This window comes from Aquarana catesbeiana, linkage group LG09 (assembly GCF_042186555.1).
Source record: "Aquarana catesbeiana isolate 2022-GZ linkage group LG09, ASM4218655v1, whole genome shotgun sequence".
NCBI lineage: Eukaryota > Metazoa > Chordata > Amphibia > Anura > Ranidae > Aquarana > Aquarana catesbeiana.
In genome coordinates, this window is record NC_133332.1 from 208,878,402 (window position 1) to 208,901,847 (window position 23,446).

Sequence of the window (23,446 nt, forward strand, 5' to 3'; positions counted from 1 at the left end):
GACCCTTTTTTTTCTGCACCTGAATCGCTCTCCAGGGGCTATTCACACCCATGCGATGTGATTCTGGCATTCGCACTACATTTTGTGAACTGTTTGAGGGTGTCGTTAATCTAACATTGACACCCGCAGCAGATCGCATAGACGCTGTGCAATTGAAATGCAATTGCCATTCAGGGAAACGCGGTGAATCTTGTGCATTTCCCGCCTTGCATCAGTGTGAACCAAAGGCTGAAATTAACTAGGGACACATCAGCCTAAAGCGGAACTAAACTCATACATATGGAAGCCACTGGATAAGCCAGGAAACTAGCATTTTTAAAGGAAGAGTCAGCCTTCGTGACATCAGAAATAAACTTACTGTGTCAACGTATTTATACAGTAAATTGTTGCCACTTAAAGAAGTCAGAGAAGTGAGCCAGGGAAGAGAGATCTTATATTCTAATCTAGAAGAATAATTTTAGTTCCCAGAATGTGCTGCATACTGATTGGCTCAGACCGGTCATAGGTAATTTAGGGTCACTGCTCTTCCCTGGATGATTATCTAATTGTATAATGCTTCAGCAATCCATACACAAGGAAGGGAACTTTTACAGATGACATTTCTAATGAAAGGTGTGCACGTATAAATTACATTTCAGCCTTTCAGCAATAAGCTGGAGAGTTTTCCATGCCGAGTGACGGGTACAACTTAAATGCACTTGCAGATCAATAGAGGCAATTAGGTCTCACTAGGAGCAATGCTAGATGGGCCTCGATAATTGCAATGTGTCTTTGAAGCCAGCCTTGTCTGAAGAACGATGTGAATGGTTCACCGTTCTCCACAAAGCTCTGTCACAAGTGATTTTGTCAGGGGTCAAATCACTTTACCTTATAATGTAGTCACAGGAGAACGCCGCACAGTGCCGCTAATACAGGAAGTGACAGCTGGAACACAGATTAACAGCCTCGTTCAAGAACAATTCGCAAAGTCCTAACAGACCGACAACATAACGCATCATTCACCATAATTTGACTGATGCAAAAGAGGTTTTCATTACACACATAGATAGATGTATAAAAGTTCCAGGAACTTATCAAAAACATATTAGGCCTGTGATGGCGGCGGGAAGACTTTTTGTTATGTAAAGCTGGATTTCCGTCCTGTATTGCCATGAAAGAATAAGCAGTGAAGGGAACTCTTAAGGCCTCAGCATACCAACACATTTTGGACAATTTCATGCTCCCAATTTTGTGGGAACAGTTTGGGGATGCATACCTCCCAACTTTTTGAGATAGGAATGAGGGACACCTATCAGCAAACGTATGAAGGCATAGGACACACCCCTTGCCACGCCCCCTTAAAGGAGAATTGTACAAAAGAACAACATTAGTTAAAGCCACAAGTGTTTTTTTTCTACCACTACTATTCCTTTATATTGGCTTTTGGAATTTACAAATGCAGCAATGTAGAAATCAGATGAAAGGTTTAGCGCTGGAAAACACTTTTTGATAGATAAGTAGTGCATTTTATATACATCTATATAGATCAGACCAAAATGTGGGACAAATGAGGAGGAAAGAGGGACAGAGGGACATTACTCCAAATCAGGGACAGTCCCTCGAAATCAGGGACAGTTGGGAACTATGGGGATGGCCCCTTCCTGTTCCAACATGACTGCGCACCAGTGCACAAAGCAAGGCCCATAAAGACATGGATGAGCAAGTTTGGGGTGGAGGAACCTGACCTCAACCCAAGGTACTGATTTTGATGAGAAGACCTGCCTAGCAAGTCATCCCAGAGGTATTCCAAAGGGGCTGAGGTCAGGGCTCTGTGTAGGCCACTTGAGTTCCACCACACCAAATCCATAAAACCATGTCTCTATGGAGCTGAATTTGTGCACAGTGGCACAGTCATGCTGGAACAGTAAAGAACCTTCCCCAAACTGTTGCCAAAGACTGGAAGTGCACAATTGTCTAAATGCCTCTGCAGTAATAATGGCACCCTTCACTGGAGACACCCTTGGACAGCAGGATTGTCAATCTGGAGAGAGGGTACTGTTGGTACAGAACTCCAGATAACATCTTTTGAACGGTTATAGCAACAGTTTTTTTTTTCCTTTTTTGATAAAGGTTGTACATAAATGAATACAAGCTAACCATTGCCAACCACTGTCAATGTATAATGGTTTGTCCCAAATCTCTAACTGCCACTTTTGCTGGACAGCTTGGTGTGTTAAAGTAAGTTGAAAAATAACAGACTTCCTGGCCAGATCAACAGATGGAAATAAAGGAAAAACAAAACAGATGATAATGAATGCAGCCATAACTTAAAAGAACTGATAAGCTGCAATATATTATAGTTTTGTTTTGGTGTTTATTACATATGATCAAAGCTACAGGTAAATCTTTTATTCCAATAATTAAAACACAAAAAGTTGGCTGGAAGATGGTGTAATGCCCCCTCATGGCCACTATGTGGCAGCATGCACAAATTCCAATAAAAATAATATTGCCTTAGCAAATTTTTAGTGATTATAATGAGGCCTATTTTAAATCCGCAAACAAAAACTGTAACAATTGCACATAAACATTATATTATGTGTCAAAAAAAAAAAGTTTTTTAACATTAACACAATATACACACATTGTAAGAAACTTTTACAGGCCCAGCCCCCACAGTACCAGAATTCCTTGCAGAAACCTGAATTTTATCTAAAGCTCTAAATATATCCCACTGTCTAACCTTCGTGATAAATCCTCATGTCTGCTTTCTATTACTGTGTTGTAGGAAAGAAATCATAACCACAACATTTGATACAGCTGACTATGATTAACCTGAGTGAGATCAACCAGGGCAGGAAGTGAAGGAGTTAAACCCCCCCCCCTGTTTTTTCCATTTGCTGCAAAAGGTCAGTGGAGTCCCCAAACACACAAGTGCAATGTGACACTGCTTGTTAGAGATTTTCACATACATAGTAATTGCTGACTTGTAGGACTGGAAACAAAGGCCTCCCCCATGACATCACTAGTACACTGAACAGAGATCTGGAAGGAGACACATTTAATAGAAGTCCCTTGTGAATGATTTGGAGGTATGGGGACACTTAGGGAGGGATGGGGACACTCAGGGAGGGATGGTGACACTTAGGGTGGGATGGGGACACTCAGGGAGGGATGGGGACACTTAGGGTGGTATGGGGACACTCAAGGAGGTATGGGGACACTTAGGGAGGGATGGGGACACTTAGGGTGGTATGGGGACACTCAGGGAGGGATGGAGACACTCAGGGAGGCATGGGGACACTCAGGGAGGCATGGGGACACTCAGGGAGGGATGGGGACACTCAGGGAGGGATGGGGACACTTAGGGAGGGATGGGGACACTCAGGGAAGGATGGGGACACTCAGGGAAGGATGGGGACACTCAGGGACGTATGGGGACACTCAGGGAGGTGTGGGGTTGCAGAGTTTGGAAGGTATTCATGGAATTACAGATGAAAAGTATGTGAGTAGCACCTTACAGTGCTGGGGTTCTGACATCACTTCCCATCAGGGTACTGTCTGGATGGGGTTTTTCTGTTTTCCAGTGTTGGTGGAAGTTTTCTACCACAACCCAAATCAATACTACTACTGCTAATCTGGTTACAGAGAGGGTGTCTGGGATGGGGGCAATAGGCAGTGACCCCTATGATGTATGGTATGACAGAGCTCTACAAATGTATAATTATAATAGTGTGTGACTGGGGTGGGGAGATTAGAGTGTAAGCTTCTCTGGTGTAACTAATACAACATTCTCTGTACAGCACTGTGGAGTATGGCAGAGCTATACAAATATTTCATAGTATGTGACTGTGGTGGGAGTATTAGAGTGTAAACACTTTTGGTGCAGAAAGCGATGTGAATGGTTCAGCGTTCTCTGCGCCATAGTGTGAAATATGTCAGATCTATATAAATGAATAATAATTGTGTGTGACTGTGGCTGGTGCATTAGAGTGTGAGCTCCTTTGGTGCAGAGACTGATGAGAATGGCACAATGTTCTCTGTACAGCACTGCAGTACATGTTAGAGCAACTGTATACTGTATACACGTATTATAATAAGAAATTGTGACTGGTGGGGGCATTAGAGTGTAAGCTCCTCTGGTGCAGAGACTGATTTAGCTAATACAACACTCTCTGAACAGCACTGTAGAGTATGGCAGAGCTATACATTATATTTCATAGTATGTGACTGTGCTGGGAATATTACAGTGTAAGCACTTTTGGTGCAAAAAGCAACGTGGTTGGGGCATTACTGTAATGTAAGCTCCTCTGGTGCAGAGACATCTGTGAATGGCACAATGTTCTCTATACAGTACTGCAGTATATGTCAGAGCTACTGTAAAAAAATGTATTTAAAAAATGTTGTGTAACTGTGGTGGGATATTAGAATGTGATCTCCTATGGTGCAGAGACGTCTGTGAATGGCACAGTGTTCTCTGTACAGCACCACAGTATATGTCAGAGATACTGTTTATAAATTATTATAATAGTATTTGACTTGAATATTGGAGTGTAAGCTCCTCTGGTACAAATTGCTGTGAATGGCACAATGGTCTATTTACAGTGCTGCAGTATATATCAGAGCTACTGTATATAAATGAAAAATAACAGTAATAATATAATAATAGTGCGTGACTGTGGTGGGGCATTAGAGTGTAAGCTTCTCTGGTACTGATGTAAATGCCACTAGGTTAGCTGTACAGCACTACTAATATGCCAGAACTACTGTAAATAGTTGTGAAATAATAGTGTGTGACTGTGGGGGGGCATTAGCGTGTACATTTTGTTAAATAAAAAAACTTACAAACATACAGCTTATTAATAAAAACATATTTACATATAAACAAAAATGAGCAAAATAAAATTAATATATATAAATAAACAAAAAACAAGTAAGCTTACAAAAGCAGATAAAGACAACAGCTTTTTGCCCAAATAACATATAAAAAACACATTTTTAATACAAAAAAAAAATAAAAAAATTAGAGGGGAATTGGAGTGTAAGCTCCTCTGGCGTAGGGACTGCAGTGAATGTTACAGTTCTTTGTAAAGCATTGTGGAATATGGCAAAGCTATATAACTGTATAATAAAAGTTTATAGTAATCCAATATATTTTCAGTATGGGACATCATTTCAGTTATGAAATTTCCCAGGTTAAAATGAAACAGTCATCTAACTTTTGAAAGAATTAGAAAATCCCTCATCCATATAAACAATAACATTATAATACAATGCACCAATAAAAATAAACAATGACTGACCTATCATGACTTGCCTGCCCACTAGGTGGAGTCCTTTGTCAAGAAAGACAGGCTTGGCAGAGGAAACAATCCTGTACAGTGAATGCTCCTTCCACCTCCACTACCAGCAGCTGTGGAACTACAAGTCCCAGCATTCTTTCTCTCTAAGCTGCACAGCAGTTTCCCTTTATGGTCAGCTATACAAAACTGTTTCACATAAAATAACATTTTGTAAAGGTTACAGGAGGAAATTAAACTGAAGTTGTCATTTCAAAGAGAAGACATTTCCCAACACACGGATGACTTCCTGTCCAGTGATCCCCCAGATCTGGAGAATGTCAGTGTGGTGCTGCCTGTTGTCAGAAATGTCAGCTAACATAGAGCAGGCCTGAGCTCCACAAATGTCAAATATCTCAGTTTTAGTGGTGAGGGATTTCTACCCATTTAACCCCTTTGTTGCTGGGGGTAAGCTGGAGACATACAAGGTAAAGTTGCAGCTGATCACATGCAGAATACAAATGAATCCCTTAGTGCATTTAGGAAAGTATTCATATTTTGGGTACTCACTTTGATTCCAAGTGACAGGGGAAAATTGGAAGCTTTTCTCTCTTTGGCCCAAGGGAAACAGACAGACTAGTAGTGAAAGTTTAAAGTCCAAGCTGGCTGGGGTAGGTTTTGTGGCTGCAGCTTGTACTTATTCCATAGAGCTCAGACCTACATTGATGTGTAATGGGAAAGTGACAGGAGTCCAGGGGGGGCTCCCCCCTCCACATACCATGGGAAGGCCCCCCTCCCCTTTTCCCATTGGACAGGGGGCAGAATTCTGTGACATCACAGAAGAGAGTTTTCACCTGACCTGCACTCTGCATTCATTGACCACTTGACACCGGTGATGCTGACCAGGAGGGTCCCTGCCTAGGTGGACCTCAACCTCCCGCAGCCTCTGGGATGCTCGCAGGCTCCCTTCTTGGTGGCATTCTATGGGAACAGAGAACAGACAGCCCTGGAGATTAAACTTCTAGACTTTCTCTGTGATGTGGATTCTATGAACTCTAATAAGCTAATTCAAGAGCGGCTCTTTAATCTTGCAAAAAGCTGCATTGGCTACAGGAGGCTGCCAATAAAACACAGCAGTGGGTACTGGTTGTATATTACAGAAATCGATAAGGAAGCGGCACATATAGTATTTGTGAAAATGTGGTTTAGAGCTGGGAAGAGGAATGGTTTATGAGAATCTATATATTGATATGTGGGCATGGCTTGATGAACAGTGCAATGTTCGGCAGAACCTTAGAGAGGTCAGTTATGGAATGAGATGCAGACTATATCAATATGTATCTGTCAGGAGGTATATTGTATAGTGCACAGCAGTTTTCTATCAAGGACAGTTGTGGAATAATACGCCATATACATCAATACGCGTATGTTAGACAGTAGATGGGTCAATGTGACGTTTGCAGTTTTCTAGGAAGGTCATAATAGAATAATCCTATTACCCCCTGGAAGGGAGACACTGTATATTTGTTGGATGTGATGTGACCCTCTCAAAATAAAGAATTAAAAATAATAGAATAATCTGTAGAATGTATCATTATGTATATGTCAGGTGGTGAATGGGACAGAGAAATGTTCTGATAATCTACATAGATAGGACCACATTGGAATAATCCGTAGATTTTATCATTATGTATATGTCAGGTGGTGAATGGGACAGAGAAATGTTCTGATAATCTACATAGATAGGACCATATTGGAATAATCTGTAGAATATATCAATATGTACCTGTCAGGTGATGAGTGGAACAGAGAAATGTTCTACGGATCCATATGGATAGAACCATAATGGAGTAATCAGTAGAATATATCAATATGTATCTGCCAGGGATATAAGGACAGAAAGTGTTCTGAGGATCAATATTCATAGGAAAATAATGGAATAATCTGTAGAATATATCAATATGTATCTGCTAAGAGTAGATGGCATATAGCGAAGTTCTGAGCATCTATATAGATAGGACCATAGTGAAATAATATGCAGAATATATCAATATATATAAATATATATATATATTTATATATATATATATATATATATATATATATATATATATATATATATATATATATATATATATATATATATATATATATCAGCATGAATCCATGTTGGTGAAAATAGAGTAATGTCCTGCAGCAGTGGAGTAGCTGGGAGTTTATCATTCTACGATGTTTGTCTGGCAACAGTCTGAATAGAAAATCAAATCAACCACAATTCATTTGCATCCGCTGGGGGACCTTGTGGGGAATATTCATCAATGATTCATGTTCTTCAGGAGCGGTATTTAAATTACCATTAAGATCAATATTGGAGTTATTTACATAATCAGGGAAATCTGCCTGCCACACAGCATCACTTAGAAGAGCAACAGTCCTCTTCCTCCCAGAGTAGATAAATGCCAGCTATACCACCAGGATTATATGCAAGGCAAGTGTATGGGCAGGGGGAGAGGATGATAAAAGATGGGCAGGAGCACATAGAATGTACAGAAAAGGAATAGGATAGGAAGGGCAAGAGCTGGAAAACAGAGCATAAGATAGGTTGGAAGGCATAAAATGACTTGGAGGGACAGATTAAATGCTGAAGGGTGGGGAATGGAAGAATTAATAGAAGGAGGGGTAGGTGAGTATATGATGGGCAGGGATTAGGCTGGAGGCATAGGATGAACAGGGGGGCAGGGGGTCAGCAAAAGGATAGGAGATGGGCAGAGGAGCTTGTGATAACCACAAGGACAGAGCAAGGGCAGGAGGGAAGAGGATGGGTGAAAAGATAGGATAAAGGAAAGAGAGCAGGGGGTGATAAGAAGGGCATAGGATGGGTGCAGTAAAAGATGGGCAGGGAGGCACTGGATGGGTAGGAGAGCAAGGAATAGACAGGAGGTAGGAAATGTACAGGATGGCAGGGCATGGGCAGGATATAGAGGATAGACAGGATAATGGAAGATGGGCAGGATAGTAAAAGATGGGCAGGAATGCAGTGGACAAGCAGGAGGGTAGCAGGAAGTCAGGGGAAGGGGAGCACAGTATGGGTTGGACTTAGACAAGAGGGCATAGGATTGGTAGAAGAGTAGGTGATATCCAAGAGGGCAGGTAATATAGAGGAGGGCAGGGGAAGGCCAGTTGGGTTGTTGGGTATGGGGTAATCATGATTTCAAGTAATGGGCAGCACAGGAAATGGGCAAGAATACAAGGCATGTGCAGTAGGGCAAGTGATTGTCAGGAAAGTAAGAAATGAGTAGGAAGGCAAGGATTGTACAGGAAGCTAGGGGATGGGCATGAGACGAGCAAGAATGCAGGGGATGGGCACGAAGGAATGAATGTGCAGGGCAGGGAATAAAAAACACATTGTTGTATTCCATGTGGCGCTACATCTTATAATGACCTGGGACTTTTATCCTTTTGGGCCCCTTGCGCATGGGGCATCTTGCTGCTATGTGTCCCTCCTGGAGCTTTAGGGCGCCTGGTATATACAGGTCCAGCTTCCAAGCCTGCTGTCTGCAACCTGTCAAAATCTATGGCATGCTGCAGCTGGAGGGGACTGAAAATGATACCAAATTGTACTCGTATTTAGGGACCTATGTATTCAGGAATGAACGCTTAGGGCCCTAAAGCCGCAGTCTGCCATAGACTTTGATAGGCTGCAGACAGCAGGGTTAGACGCTGCACCTGTCCATCCCGGCACACTAAAATGCGGGAAGGACACATCGAAACTAGATTTTTGTCATTTTGTTAAGCGCTGCGCAAACTGTTGGTGCTATATAAATCCTGCATAATAATAATAATAAAAATAATTTAGTGCCAAAGTATAACCCCAGTACTTCACTCATTTCTGGCAAATACAGAGACTGAGGGAACCCCATGAGGGAATCTTCTGTGTAAATGGAATGTTTGTTACATTAAAGGAATAAAGTTACTGTCTTCTATGTGTCTGGGTGTTTCCATTGAGATTATACATGAGATGCCATGCTAACTATCCAGCAGAAGGCAGCACATCTTCAGAATTTAAAGGGGTACTGGTAATAAATCTGGGTATACATGTATCAAAATTTGTCCGGTTCAGCAGGAATGGACACATTTTGATCTGTGTGTAGCCCTCTCTGTTCAATAGAAGTCAGTCATTAGACCAGCTTTTGTAGAACAGTCCTGCTGGAAAATCAGCATTTATTCAGCCATTGCAGCTGATCAGTGTATACTGACAGGGGGAGTCCTGATGTCAGAATACAATGGTGGTGGTGGTGGGGGGGGGGGATTGCTTGTGTGAATGCTGGGATTTGTGAGTTTTTTCGCTCAACTCACTACAAATGTGCACAAGTTAAAAAATTAGATATAGTCACATCATTCTGCCAATTGTGTCAGTGGGGTTGATTTACTAAGTGGAGCGTGCAAAATCTGGTGTAGCTCTGGATAGAAACCAATCCGCTTCCATGTTTTACTGTCAAAGCTTAATTGAACAAGCTGAAGTTAGAAGCTGATTGGCTACCATGCACAGCTGAACCAGATTTTACACTCTCCACTTTTAGTAAATCAACCTCTGTTCCTTGACCTGTGGTTGATAGACTTTAGCTGTCTATAAGGGTGCCATTCTGACCACCACTGTAAGGGGGGGTTCTTCCCTTTAGCCACCAATGTAAGAGGCATTTTTCCCACTGACCCCCAATACACTTTATTAGCCAGGGTTTTCCTAGACTTTCAGTTTTTTTCATAGGATTTTCAGGGGAAAAAAGGTGTTAAAATGTATTACTGAATATATTGGAAGCCTGGTGCATTGAGGTGTCGGTGTTACGCCACTGTATTCACACTAAACTGAAACAAACAATAACACCTAATGGGGAATTGTGCTGAGAGAGCCTACTTTCTGACCCGATTCTGAAAATACTAGTTCCCTGGCTGCCATGCTTATCCATTCAATATTCTATCACTGCCTAGGAACAAGTACGAGAGATGACTTATTTTTTATGTCACTGGCTACATTCTTGTTCCAGGTCAGAGACTTATAAGACACACTATTTTTAGAAAGCCAGGTAGTGTTTTTTTTAGAAGCAGGTCTGCAAAGTTATCTTCTGTATTTTCTAATGATAGGTTTCCTTTAAGCTGGCTATACACATGCAGAATGATTAGATGTGCCACCATCTTTAGATTTTTAACCAAAAGACCTGATCACATAGATGAATGTGATAAATGTACCGTCTTATCAATGTGTGTTCACTTGTATATACAATATATGTGTGTTTACACAGAGGGACATTATGCGTTAAAACTGTCTGGGGGTACGTAGCTCTCCTCAATAAAAACCTATAGTTTCCGGGAACAATATTGTCTAAATTGTACTGAAATTGGGTGTTCCATCTCCATCACAAACTACAGAATGTACTGGATGATCTTGGATGTAGCTCCACTGAGGGTGACAGGTTTGAAAAATAACATAGAAGTAATAAAATAACCATTTTATCTTTGATTGGGTGTTTGGTAAGAGTATTGGGTCTTAAAAACATTAAGAAAAAAGTGCAAGGAAACCTACTTGGGAATACTCAACTCTTCTCTTAAAGCAGACCTGTGAGGTTTAATCATTTCAAATAATATTTCTCTGTAAGGTCACCTTGTGTTTCCTGCAGTTACCTGTACTGTGCAAATCGCTGCCAATGCCAGACACAATCTATGCTCTTAACATCTGTAAAACTCTACCCCTAGCAAGTGTAGTAATACAATTAAGGTGCTTCTATTGGCTGGTTTGCAGGATGGTAAATATGAAGTCCAAGATACTAACTTTAAAGTTAAGCTCCATGCACACTGGGCTTAAAAAAATGCCAGTTCCCATGGATGAAAAAAAAATGCTCATATAGAGCGTATTTGTACATAGTTCACTGTATTAAATTGTAATGTAGCTGTACTGTCTGCCCTTATGTTGTAAAGCGCTGCTGAAACTGTTGGCGTTGTATAAATCCTGTGTTAAAATAATGATAAGTTTAAGCGAGTTTAGGAGAGTTTTTTATGCCTAAAAGCTCCAATCAGAAACACAAACCAGAAGGTTTTTTTTGTTCCTGCCTCTAAACGTTGAGATTAAAATATGTGCCTCTAATCGTCCTAATGTGCCTGGACACATAGAGGTTGATTTACTAAAACTGGAGAGTGCAAAATCTGGTGCGGCTCTGCATAAAAACCAATCAGCTTCCATTTTTTTTTGTCAAGCTGAAGTTAGAAGCTGATTGGCTGCCGTGCACAGCTGCACCAGATTTTGCACTCTCCAGTTTTAGTAAATCACCCCCATAGGATACCATTGAGCTGCATCTACAGGCAGAACACAAAACTCCTGTAGAAGTGGCATTTTTTATGCCAGTATGCATGGAGCCTCAAAGTTTTCCTTTAAATTGGTCAGTTTAAAGAACCTAGGCAGAGCAGGGTCATGTGATAAAAAGCTGCACTATGAAAATGTTGCTGAATCTTACTGTAATGCATTCAGATAAATAAGTTATTAAGATAAAATATGGGTATTTTTGTATGCTACCCATTACATTAGCACTTTACATGACATTACTATGCACAGTTTACACCATAAAACCTCTATAATAAGGATATGAAATGATGTCATCTCATAACTAACACAATCACAGTTCAGTTTTATAAGAAATGAACGCTCACCTTTTATTTTACCACCAACTTTCCCAGCATCCCGCCAGCCCCGTTCCTTCTCATGTCACTGCATGGGAAAAAGAGAAAAAAATTACCACGTCAAAGTCAATAGCCAAACTTTTGTGGGAAATATATTATTCTTAGTTTAATTGGGTATTTTTAGAAGCACATTCAGTTATATATTGAGAGAGTTCCAGAAAGTTGGAGGTAGAAATGTGATTTATCATAAATCTTGCCAAAATACAAGGGAGAGATGTGTCTCCTTTGACATGTACTTCAGTTTATAAGCTTTTTTGGACTTTATAAAATAAAGTTTATAGGGAAGTAACATAAAAAGTATATTTGGTAAATGAAAACAAGCCTACGGTGCCTGCAGGATGGGTGTGGAAAGTGAAAAATATATGTGCATATGAGAGTCTAATAACTCAGCGTGTTTGTAATTCCATTGATTTAAAAGTTTACTATATTCTCGATGAGTAAGCCTCAAAAGTCCTTTCCCATGGTCAAGTCTTGGCAGCGCCAAAGTTTTCGACTGTCCTTGACTAACTCGCCGATGAGAGCTCACGAGCGAGAGGGAGGGGAGATATACATATATATATTTTTTTTAATCTGTCAACACTTTTTATTTTTTTTATGTGTAGGTAGAACAGTCCCAGGGAATAGGACACAACCTATGACAATCTCCTTATTTTTTTAAAGAATCCAGAAAACACGCACTTAAACATCAATCTGTTCCTCTGACGGTTTTTGCATATCCCAGTTTGTAACAATTACTTTAAAATGGAGCGAAGGTTGGTTGTTAAGTCAGGTATTTACTCCATCAAAGCTTGATTTAGAGAGCTTGATGGCTGCAAATTTAGAAGTTTTTACTTTGACAGATACTCTCTGGCAGAATTATGAACACACTCCTCAAAGTATGGAATCAATTATGGGGACCCTTTGCCAGACAACCCAATGTAAAGCACATTACAGCAGTATTCTATTCTCCAGGGAGACCATGGGAAAGTCAACACGAGGATCATACCTAACAAAAATGGAGGATTTTCACCTAATAAAAAAGGTATTAGAGCTCCCCCTCCTCTTATATAAATTCAATTTTGTTTGCGTGTTGTAGAAACACAACTATGGACAGGCTAAAAAAAAAAAAGGCTTGTAATTTTTAGAAGCCAATCAGGAATTTGCTTACATGACTATGGCGGCAGAAATGCAGAAATGACATGTCACATGTCACATGTCAGGAATAACAATGAAATGACAGGATAGAAAATATGTTTAGTGAGTGCTTGGATCATCCACATAGACTATATTACCAAAAGTATTGGGACGCCTGCCTCTACACGCACATGAACTTTAATGGCATCCCAGTCTTAGGCCTCTTTCACACGGGGCAGATCAGTCATGATCCGCCCCGTGAACACACGCTGGCTCAGCGGGGATCGCTCCGCCGATCCCCACTGAGCAGGAAGATGACAGGTGCATCGCTGCACGCTGTGCAGCGACGGACCTGTCAGAGCGCCGCTCTCCCCTATGGGGGGATCGGATGATGACGGTCCGTAGTGTCCGTCGTCATCCGATCCGATCCGAAAACGGAGGGAAAAGTAGGTTTTTCCTCCGTTACACTTTTCGGATCGGAGCGGGGTCGGATGTCAGCGGACATGTCACCGCTGACATCCGACGCTCCATAGGGATGACTGTATGTCCGTTTTTCATCCGAAAACGGATGGATGAAAAACGGACATACGGATCATCCGTGTGAAAGAGGCCTTAGTCTGTAGGGTTTAATATTGAGTTGGCCCACCCTTTGCAGCTATAACAGCTTCAAGTCTTCTGGGAAGGCTGTCCACAAGGTTTAGGAGCGTGTCTATGGGAATGTTTGATCATTCTTCCAGAAGCACATTTGTGAGGTCAGGCACTGATGTTGGATGAAAAGGCCTGACTCACAGTCTCTGCTCTAATTCATCCCAAAGGTGTTCTATCAGCTTGAAATCAGGACTCTGTGCAGGCCAGTCAAATTCCTCCACCCCAAACTTGCTCATTCATGTCTTTATGGACCTTGCTTTGTGCACTGGTCCAAATAATTTGGTGGAGGGGGGGTTATGGTGTGGGGTTGTTTTTCAGGGGTTGGGCTTGGCCCCTTAGTTCCAGTGAAGGGAACTCTTAAGGTGTCAGCATACCAAGACAGTTTGGACAATTTCATGTTCCTAACTTGGGGATGGCCCCTACCTGTTCCAAAATGACTGTGCACCAGTGCTCATATAGAGCGTTTTTGTATACAGGTAACTGTATTAAATTCTAAGGTACCTGTATTGTCTGCCCTTATGTTGTAAAGCGCTGCTTAAACTGTCAGCTTTATATAAATCCTGTATTATTATATTAATACGAACTCTTAAGGTGTCAGCATACCAAGACCTTTTGGACAATTTCATGTTCCCAACTTGGGGATGGCCCCTTCCTGTTCCTACATGACTGCGCAGCAGTGCACAAAGCAAGGTCCATAAAGACATGGATGAGGGAGTTTGGGGTGGAGGAACTTGACTGGCCTGCACAGAGTCCTGACCTCAACCTGATAGAACACCTTTGGGATGAATTAGAGTGGAGACTGCGAGCCAGGCCTTCTCGTCCAACATCAGTGCCTGACCTCACAAATGCACGTCTGGTAGAATGGTCAAACTTTCCCTTAGAAACCTTCCTAAACCTTGTGGATAGCCTTCCCTGAAGAGTTGAAGCTGTTGTAGCTGTAAAGGGTGGGCCAACTCAATATTAAGCCCTCATTTACTAAGACTGGGATGCCATTAAAGTTCAGGTGTTTGTAAAGGCAAGTGTCCCAATACTTTTGGTATTATAGTGTATTTATGCCTGAAGATGGACCAAAAGACATTTTCAGATGATCAGGCAATGACTGCATATCTGACTATCCTTGGATATCTGTGGTCAGCTTCAAAGTCGTAAAAGAATCAACAAGCACGGCATTACTGGCATTAAAATAGCACCAGAGCACCAGACAAAATAGATATACAAAAGATATACAATCAGATGCAACAAGTGCTCAGATCATACAAATACATACATTATCTTGCTAAGCAATTCAGACTGTGTTGGCTTTAAAAATGAATTCTGAAATATTTAAAAAAAATGTAAAAAAATTGTATCTAGAGGGAATTATAGATCCAAACATTAATCTGAAATGTTATACTTTGTCTGTATCACAGTCCGTCACTATAACAACTAGCTCAATAACTAAAGTCGGTAGATATTAGATTATAGGAGTAAATCCATTATGCCTATTTGAAAAAAGACCAAAAAAGAATATAAAAAAACCCCACAAAGATTAGAATGAAGGGAGGACATGAACTAACTCTATATATTGTATAAAATTATAAAATAATTCTGTTTAGAATTATGTACTGCAGAGAGCCACAATAGGGAAAAACATGAAGAAAAAAAAAAGAAAGCGCAGTAATTAACCGCCGAGTGCATTTGTCAATAATTATAAAAAAAAAAAAAAATACAAATGTACAACAAAAGAGACAAAGCCAGCATCATAATGTTTGCAGACAATGAAATATAATTAAATATAAAATTCTAAAACTCTGCTGGAAGGACTGTAATTAAATTATTGATTCTAAGCTGCCTGGTGTCTAAGTGCTGCAGCCTAAGTGTCTTTAGTAAATAATAAACTGAAAAAATAGTTACAATTAAAGAAAGAAGAGTTGTTAAAAGAAGAAATGAATTTGGATGTCAATCTAATGTAAAAAAAAAAAATCTGAGAAATAGGATATTACCTGCTGAGAGAAGAGAGGGACCGGTGCTCTTTTGACCATTGAGTTTCCATGATGCCTGGAGGTTGCCGGCCTTGGCTTGCAAGACCCATGGCTGTGCCCGCTGCTGCCTCCTCATGGTGCCCATGGATGGTGGATAGTGTTCTTCTCCTGCCCCAACCCATATCTGCTTTTAAGCCTCCGCAGTGTTACTCTCTATGTCCGAAAGGGATCTTTTTATGCAGCTCTTCCTGTGTAAATCAGGACTGGGTTGGACAATCCAGGAGAGGAAATCCTGTGTGTGTTTGAGGCTGATAAAGTTTTCGAGCAGAACAAACACTTAAGCCTTAAAGCACAGGTCTGGGGAGCCTGATGAGAAGACACTCAGCACTGGAGGGCTGTAGAAAGCTGAGAAGGGGGAGAGATAGATCACTTTTCCTCCACACGACTTCCATGTTTGTTTAAGGCCTTGGATGTCAAGGAGAAGGAAATGGCAGCCGGGCCAAGCAAGGCTGGCATGTCACTTGGCTGTGATGTGTCACTCACCTTCCTAGAAGTAGAGGAACTTCCTGAGTATCAGGTTTAGCTGTAGATGGGTATTATGTCCAGATACTTCCTATAATGACTACCTAAACTGACCCCCCAGGACAGACATTGGTAGGCCCATCTATGCTGCAAAAAGTCTAAGGGAGCTGTTATACTATACAAGATGACCAGGCCTGTGTAACAGTCTTCATTCTTTATTGTTGGTTCAACATGCTAAAAGGTACTAAAGAGCGTCAGTGGTATACAAAATGTATCAGTGCTTTATCCTTAACCTCCCTGGCGGTATGATTATGTCAGATTTTTGATGCTCAAAGCGGTACAATGTTTTGCATGGAAATTTGTCGTTTTATATTGTAGGCCTGTAATTCTTAGGAATAATTCACTTAAATCTGTCCAAACAAGAGTCTAGTAGACAGCTCGGTATGATAAAGTTTGAAAAACGAAATCATAAATTATAATATAATAAATAACTATAAATAATTATAACAAATAATAATATAATAATAATAAAAATTATTCAATAATGTAATCAAATCAAAAACACTGAAATTTGCTCAGTTGCAGAATTGTCGCTGTCATTACTTTCAGTGTTTGATGACGGATCTCCCCACAATTCACTATCACTCAATTCTGCGAGTGATTCTAATTTATTATCGCTGTTTTCTAGCTGGTCTGAAACCACTTTTGATGTAAAGGAACAGTTTTTGGTTGCTATGGACAATCTCCAGTTTCCAGGCAGAAAGAACAGTTTTTATAATATAAAACTGCATGCAGGGCACTGGACAAAAGGGATGTGAAATAATGTGATACAGTAATGTAATCTGTAATTACATTGTATTGTATGTATTGTGTGTTTTTCACTTTTTGAATTTGGCGCCGTGCTCCGTCCTCATGCATCACGACGCTCGCAGGGAACAGAGCCCAGGACTGTGATAGATCGAGCGAAGGACACGGCTCCCACACACAGCGGGGGGACATCGCAGGATCCTGGGGACAAGGTAAGTAACTGTACCTGGATCCTGCGATGCGGTCCCAAGTGTGACTCGGGGTTACCGCTTTTGGTAATAAAAAAATTCACCCCGAGCCAGATTCAGGATTACAGCTAGGGAGGTTAAAATGGTTGTAAACATCAGACATGAAATATGAAAAAATCACATCCCTCTATAGTGTGCATTTGTCTCAAGAGCACTTAGTGTAACTTTGGTCTGCTGCTTCATTCCTCTGCTATCAGCATGAATCACTTCTGATAAGTTTTCCTGACACCAAGAGAAAAATGGTGACAGGGGAGGGAGCTCCAGCTGATTGACACTCTTAGCTCTGTTACTGTGTGTGTGTGTGACCCTCCCCTCCAATCGGCTATCAGAGCTCTCCTCACTGAGCTCTGCAGAGTGTAACTTCAGCTCTCCGCCCCCTTCTATCTGAACTCTCAGACAAGCTTTATAATTCAGCACTTTGAACAGATGTGGGGGACTGAGGGCCGTGGATAAACAGGTACAACTTATGGAGCAGGATTGGTTTAATCTCTGTGTATCACCTGAGGCCAGTCACTTCACTAGGTATATGTAAGGGTTTACAGCCACTTTAATAAACTATGGTCTTCCACCAGTATAATCTTCAGTATCTCTCCTGAAGTTCCGATCATTTTATTCTGTGAGCCAGTACCATTGGGGAGCATGGGCCGACACCTGGAAATTAGGCTGTCCCATCTACACTTTTGTGAACTGGGAATCTGAAATGTAAATTACAGACTTCCATATGTGGTTAGATAGTTAAGAAAGATTTAGGCAACACCTGTAATTACCATACAGCATAGCTAAACTTCCATCGAACACTTAACTGCTTTACATTTAAAGCCAATAAATCCAGAAATATTTTCAGTCTGAACTGAAGCACTGTGAAAGACCTGCTGGATTTGGCTGTAATGGATTACATAGCTTTAGTTATATAAAAGTCCAACTCCAGGAATTAAAAAAAATATCTACCTTTGCAGTGCCCCCAGTTCACAATCACTACAAAAATAAAGGTTCACTCGGTTCAATGTTTGGCTTCTCTCCAAAGTATTGAGATGGAAAACAGTTTTCTACTCCATCCATGAATTTTATTCAACCGCTTAACATTTAAAGAATAGGTAACAAATTCTGTGTAACATTCTAGAGCAGAGGTCTCCATACTGTGGCCCTTTGCTTGCCTTGTCCATGCCTTGTGACCCTATTCCTCCCACTGAAAAATATGGGGCACTATTCCTCCCACTGACACCAATTATGTGGCACTATTCCTCCCACTGACACCAATTATGTGGCACTATTCCTCCCACTGACACCAATTATGTGGCACTATTCCTCCCACTGACACCAATTATGTGGCACTATTCCTCCCACTGACACCAATTATGTGGCACTATTCCTCCCACTGACACCAATTATGTGGCACTATTCCTCCCACTGACACCAATTATGTGGCACTATTCCTCCCACTGAGACCAATTATGGGGCACTATTCCTCCCACTGAGACCAATTATGGGGCACTATTCCTCCCACTGATACCAATGATAGAGCACTATTCCTCACACTGAGACCAAATATGGGGCACTATTCCTCCCACTGAGACCAATTATGGGGCACTATTCCTCCCACTGACACCAATGATAGAGCGCTATTCCTCCCACTGATACCAATGATGGGGCACTATTCCTCCCACCGACACCAATGATGTGGCACTATTCCTCCCACTGATACCAATGATTGGGCATTAATTGACCTACTGACACAAATGAGGGGGCACTATTCCTCCCACTTATACCAATGATAGGGCGTTATTCCTCCCACTGACACAATGATGTGGCACTATTTCTCTAACTGACACCAATGATTGGGCATTAATTGTCCTACTGCCACCAATGATGGGGCACTATTCCTCCTCCTAATACTAAAGATGGGGCATTGTTTATCCCCGCCGATGCCAGGACATTTTCTACTCCCTCTGGCTACACTCCAGCCCCCCTAGTCTGAAGAACAGTAAAGTGGCCCTTTGTTTAGAAAGTTTGGACAGTGGCGTCGCTATGGGGGTGTGGACCACACCAGGGTGACACCCGCCAGAGGGGTGATGCCATCAAGTAGGAAGAGGGGGGAGTGACATCATGTTTTACTGCAGGGGGAGGATTGGTGGTCGACACCATGTTTTACCGTGGAAGGGGGGGTGGGGGTGAAGGGGGGTGACACCATGTTTTACTGTGGAAGGGGCATGGGGGTGAAGGGGGGTGACACCATGTTTTACTGCGGAGGGGGGTTGACACCATGTTTTACCTCACAAGGTGACACCAACCCTAGTGACACAACTGTTCTAGAGCCACATTTTAAAGCACTTCTTACATGTAAGGTAGTGGGTTTGGTATCTTCTCTCTCAGTGTTTTCTGTATTGCTAATTAAGAGTTTCAAGCAGGTATGACTGTGAGGAAGTTCTTGGTATTGAAACTTTCATACATGACGGTCTCAGAAACATAAGAGATAGCAAGGAGGCTGCAGTGGTGTGTGTGTGAATTCCTCTTCTGTATCACAAGCTAGTGTTCCCAGAATGGAAGCTCCAAGCAGGTGGGCCATTTCCTCTCTATGTATTTCAAGGTGTGAGCCCCCTTATCACAGACAGCCTTTGTTCTTTTACTGTTTCTGATAAATATAGGGCTATGATTTTTTACAGGCTCCCTAAAAACCAGTGGGAACATTTTAGATTGCTGTAGAAACTCTATATCCGGCCCTAGAGATTCAGCATCAGTGAAATGTCTGTACTGTATACTGTTCATCTTAGAAGAGATGGTGATTTGCTAGCACCGCCTGCCCCCCCACATGCAGGAAAAATAAAATCACCGCACAGTGATGTACTAGGTGTGGCTCCATCACTTCCGCTGCCTCCTACTAAGCTGCCATCTGATCTGCAGTGGCTTGAAGTATGATCAGTATAATCAGCCTCTCCCTGATTATTTCTATGCTGGCCCTGTATAACTTTAAATCTGAGACTGAGTGTATAGTGTTCAGGCCAAGGCTTCATTTTTCCACCACTAATTGTATCGTGCAACCCATTGTGCTGGCAACCCATTGTACTTTTCTAGTATATCACCTGAGCTTTTTAATCTCTGTTTTGATTATAAATTGATCCATTGAGGGTATTTACTGCATTGCAGATCACATTTATCACTTCTATAGGGTGTATAAAGGCAAATTAAACCAAATGGAACACAACTTTAGCAAACACTGCTGCTACTAAACCCAGGACCCTACATTCACTATATCTGGCCTCCCACAGTACACAGAACATGGACATGCAATTATTTTAGTAACTATAAACTGCTAAATACCCGTTCTCATCAGCAGTATATACCAGTCTTGTGACTTGTATCAGTGTCTGATTAAAGCTTGTAGAAGGAGTTTTCATTCTCATCTGACTGTCCTATGAGGCTTCAGGACCCCTAACCCTCTGTCTGGACAGTACTGATTGGCCCTGTGCTGATCACATTCACCCTCCCAAGACAAAAAAAACCTCTCCAGCAATATACACCAAATTGAGCACGTGCAGAGTACCCCAAAGGCTCTGTATTATTAGGAGATGGATTGAAGACTGTGGAAGAAGGGGCGGATCAGAGTAGACAGGATCAAACAGTGGAGGATTAACCCCTTAGGTTCCACAGTGAGTATAACAAGCATGCTTTACTGCACATACAGACTGATTTTACTGCTGTGGGTTTAATAACAATTTAAGTAATGTAATATCTGTATTCCATGGACATTGCCAGGAACACCAGCATGGCATAGCGAAGCCCCCTGTAGATGCAGCATGGTTGTGTGCCAGGTTAGCCTTCATAAACTGTTCTCCCTTCTGTGTACATATTACCGAAATCTTCCAGTAAAGTGTATGGTAACAGTGCTATCTTCACACCAGTTCCAGTGTCTCCTTTTGCCTTAGCTGACCAGAAACAGTAAAATAAAAAAATATGGTAAGAGAATAGAGGTGAGGATGGGAGTCTGAGAAATCTGAAAAGGTCACACAGAATTTACACTCCAAAGATCACTTTTTCTCAGCCAGGGTTCTTCCAAAGGTTGATTGGATTGCCTTGAGCAACGAGCAACTTCTGCCTTTCAGATCAAGTCCCGCTGACACCAATGACCTTCTCAGCTCTCTGTAAGGGGGGTATTGTCATTGACCACAAATAGGAGGGAAGTTCTTCTCGATGACCATTAGAGCTCTTTCATGGGGGCACTTTATCAGTGACCACAAATGTAAGGGGGCACTTCATTACTGACCACCATTGTAAGGGGACAATTTATCAGTGACCGCCATTGTAAGGGGGCTTTTTATCCCTGACCACCATTGTAAGGGGGCGCTTTATCCTTGACCACCATTTTAAGGGGGCACTTTATCACTGACCACCATTGTAAGGGGGCACTTTATCACTGATCACCATTGTAAGGGGGCACTTTATCACTGATCACCATTGTAAGGGGGCACTTTATCACTGACCATCAATGTAAGGAGACACTTTATCACTGACCACCATTGTAAGGGGGCACTTTATAACTTACCACCATTCTAAGGGGGCACTTTTTCACTGACCACCATTGTAAGAGGAATTTTATCACTGACCACCATTGTAAATTTAAAGTCCCAGTATATGGAGATATACATCCCCCCCCTTTTGACCATTGTAAAGGGGGGCATTTTATCTCTGACCACCATTTTAAAGGGGGACTTTATCACTGACCACCAATGTAAGGGGACACTTCATCACGGACCACCATTGTAAAGGAGACTCATAATTACTGACCACAATTTTAAGATGAGCACTTTATCACTGACCACCATTGTAAGGGGGCACTTTATCACTGACCACCAATGGGAGAAAGCACTGCAATTTTCACAGTTGGTGTGTCTTTTTTGGCCATTATTATTATTATAATTAATTTCAGTTTAATATTATTACTGAAAGTAATGTTTTCATATAAAAACAGCCTTTGAGTATAAAATACTTTCAATTTCAACACATTCCTTAAATTATTTTATTTATTTTTATACCCAAAACTTTCTGTTCACACTAATTTCTTGTGAGCTTAAGATATAATAATTAGCAGGGGCTCTTTGAGACCTAAAAGTTAATTCAAGGGTTGCTTCTTCTTAAAAAGGTTGAAAAAGTTTGAATTGAATTAATGGCTGTAGCCTCAGAAAATGGAAGTCTTGGGCTTTCTGATAAAGCAGCCATATAACATGGGGGAACGGCTTGGATTAAAGCAAGGACCAAGTTCATAGAAAATTTAAAAAAACAAACATAAGCACCGGACTGAAAATGCACTGTAAATGAAACACTTAGGTTGGCATTGCTGACCTCTACTACTGAAAATGCTAATTGCCTGACTGTCTATATAAGAAACAATTTTTTTTTTGCATTGCCCTTTTGCTAATCCAAATTGTAATCATTGCTTTAAAAAGTCAAATGCCCTCCTGGACCCCCCCTCCCCCAACCGCCAACCATGCAAGGTCTCCATGACAGTTGGACAGCAGATGTTCTGTCTAATCTAAACTAATACCTGGCCCTGTGACATGAAATCATTTTGCCATAGTTGATGGACCATAGTGATCTGTATGTGGCATGTGCTTCATTAATCTCAGGCCTGTGACTGCTTTGTCAGCCTCAGCCCGGCTTTGTGTACAGTTTACCTGGACCAGGGAACTCTACAGATTCTGAGAATCAATTACTGGGAGGAAGGATGCATTCAAACTCCGAACATTTCACAGAGAGATTATTATTATTATTATTATTATTATTATACAGGATTTATATAGCGCCAACAGTTTGCACATCGCTTAACAAAATAAAGGCAGACATCAGAGAGCCCTGCTCTTTAGGGCTTACAATCTAAAAAGGGAGGGTTAATTGATACAAAAGGTAATAGCTGTGGGGGATGAGTTGATGGAGGAAGTAAAACAGTATATTAGTTAGAAGCAGGATAGGCTTCTTTAAAGAGAAGGGTTTTGGGAGGAGGTGACAAGGGAGCTAGAGAGCAGGAGGTCTTGGGAGGACCGAAAAAAGCAGCTTGGTTGGTATTTTGGAACTAGGTTAGTGATGTGGCTCGGGGCAGAGTTATGGATGGCTTTGTAAATTATTGTTAGTACTTTGAATTTTATTATTTGTTGGGTGAGTGGAAGCCAGTGGA

The 23,446-nt window shown here is 41.4% G+C and overlaps 1 protein-coding gene across 5 annotated transcripts in view; it reads right to left on the reverse strand.

Annotated features, from left to right (window-relative positions):
* The window catches only part of EGFL7 (EGF like domain multiple 7), a 50,199-nt gene extending 34,256 nt beyond the window's left edge, over positions 1 to 15,943 (reverse strand). Inside the window, exons 1-3 of one of the 5 annotated variants that reach the window (XR_012236031.1) lie at positions 15,728 to 15,943; positions 11,955 to 12,012; positions 6,118 to 6,239 (exon numbers count right to left, since the gene is read on the reverse strand). The gene's annotated coding sequence lies outside the window, so the exon portion shown is untranslated. Of the gene's footprint in view, positions 1 to 6,117; positions 6,240 to 11,954; positions 12,013 to 12,407; positions 12,523 to 15,727 lie in introns of those variants that run through there. The other 4 variants (XR_012236032.1, XR_012236029.1, XR_012236030.1 and 1 more) reach the window with 4 other exon arrangements.
* Positions 15,944 to 23,446: the final 7,503 nt, after the last annotated feature.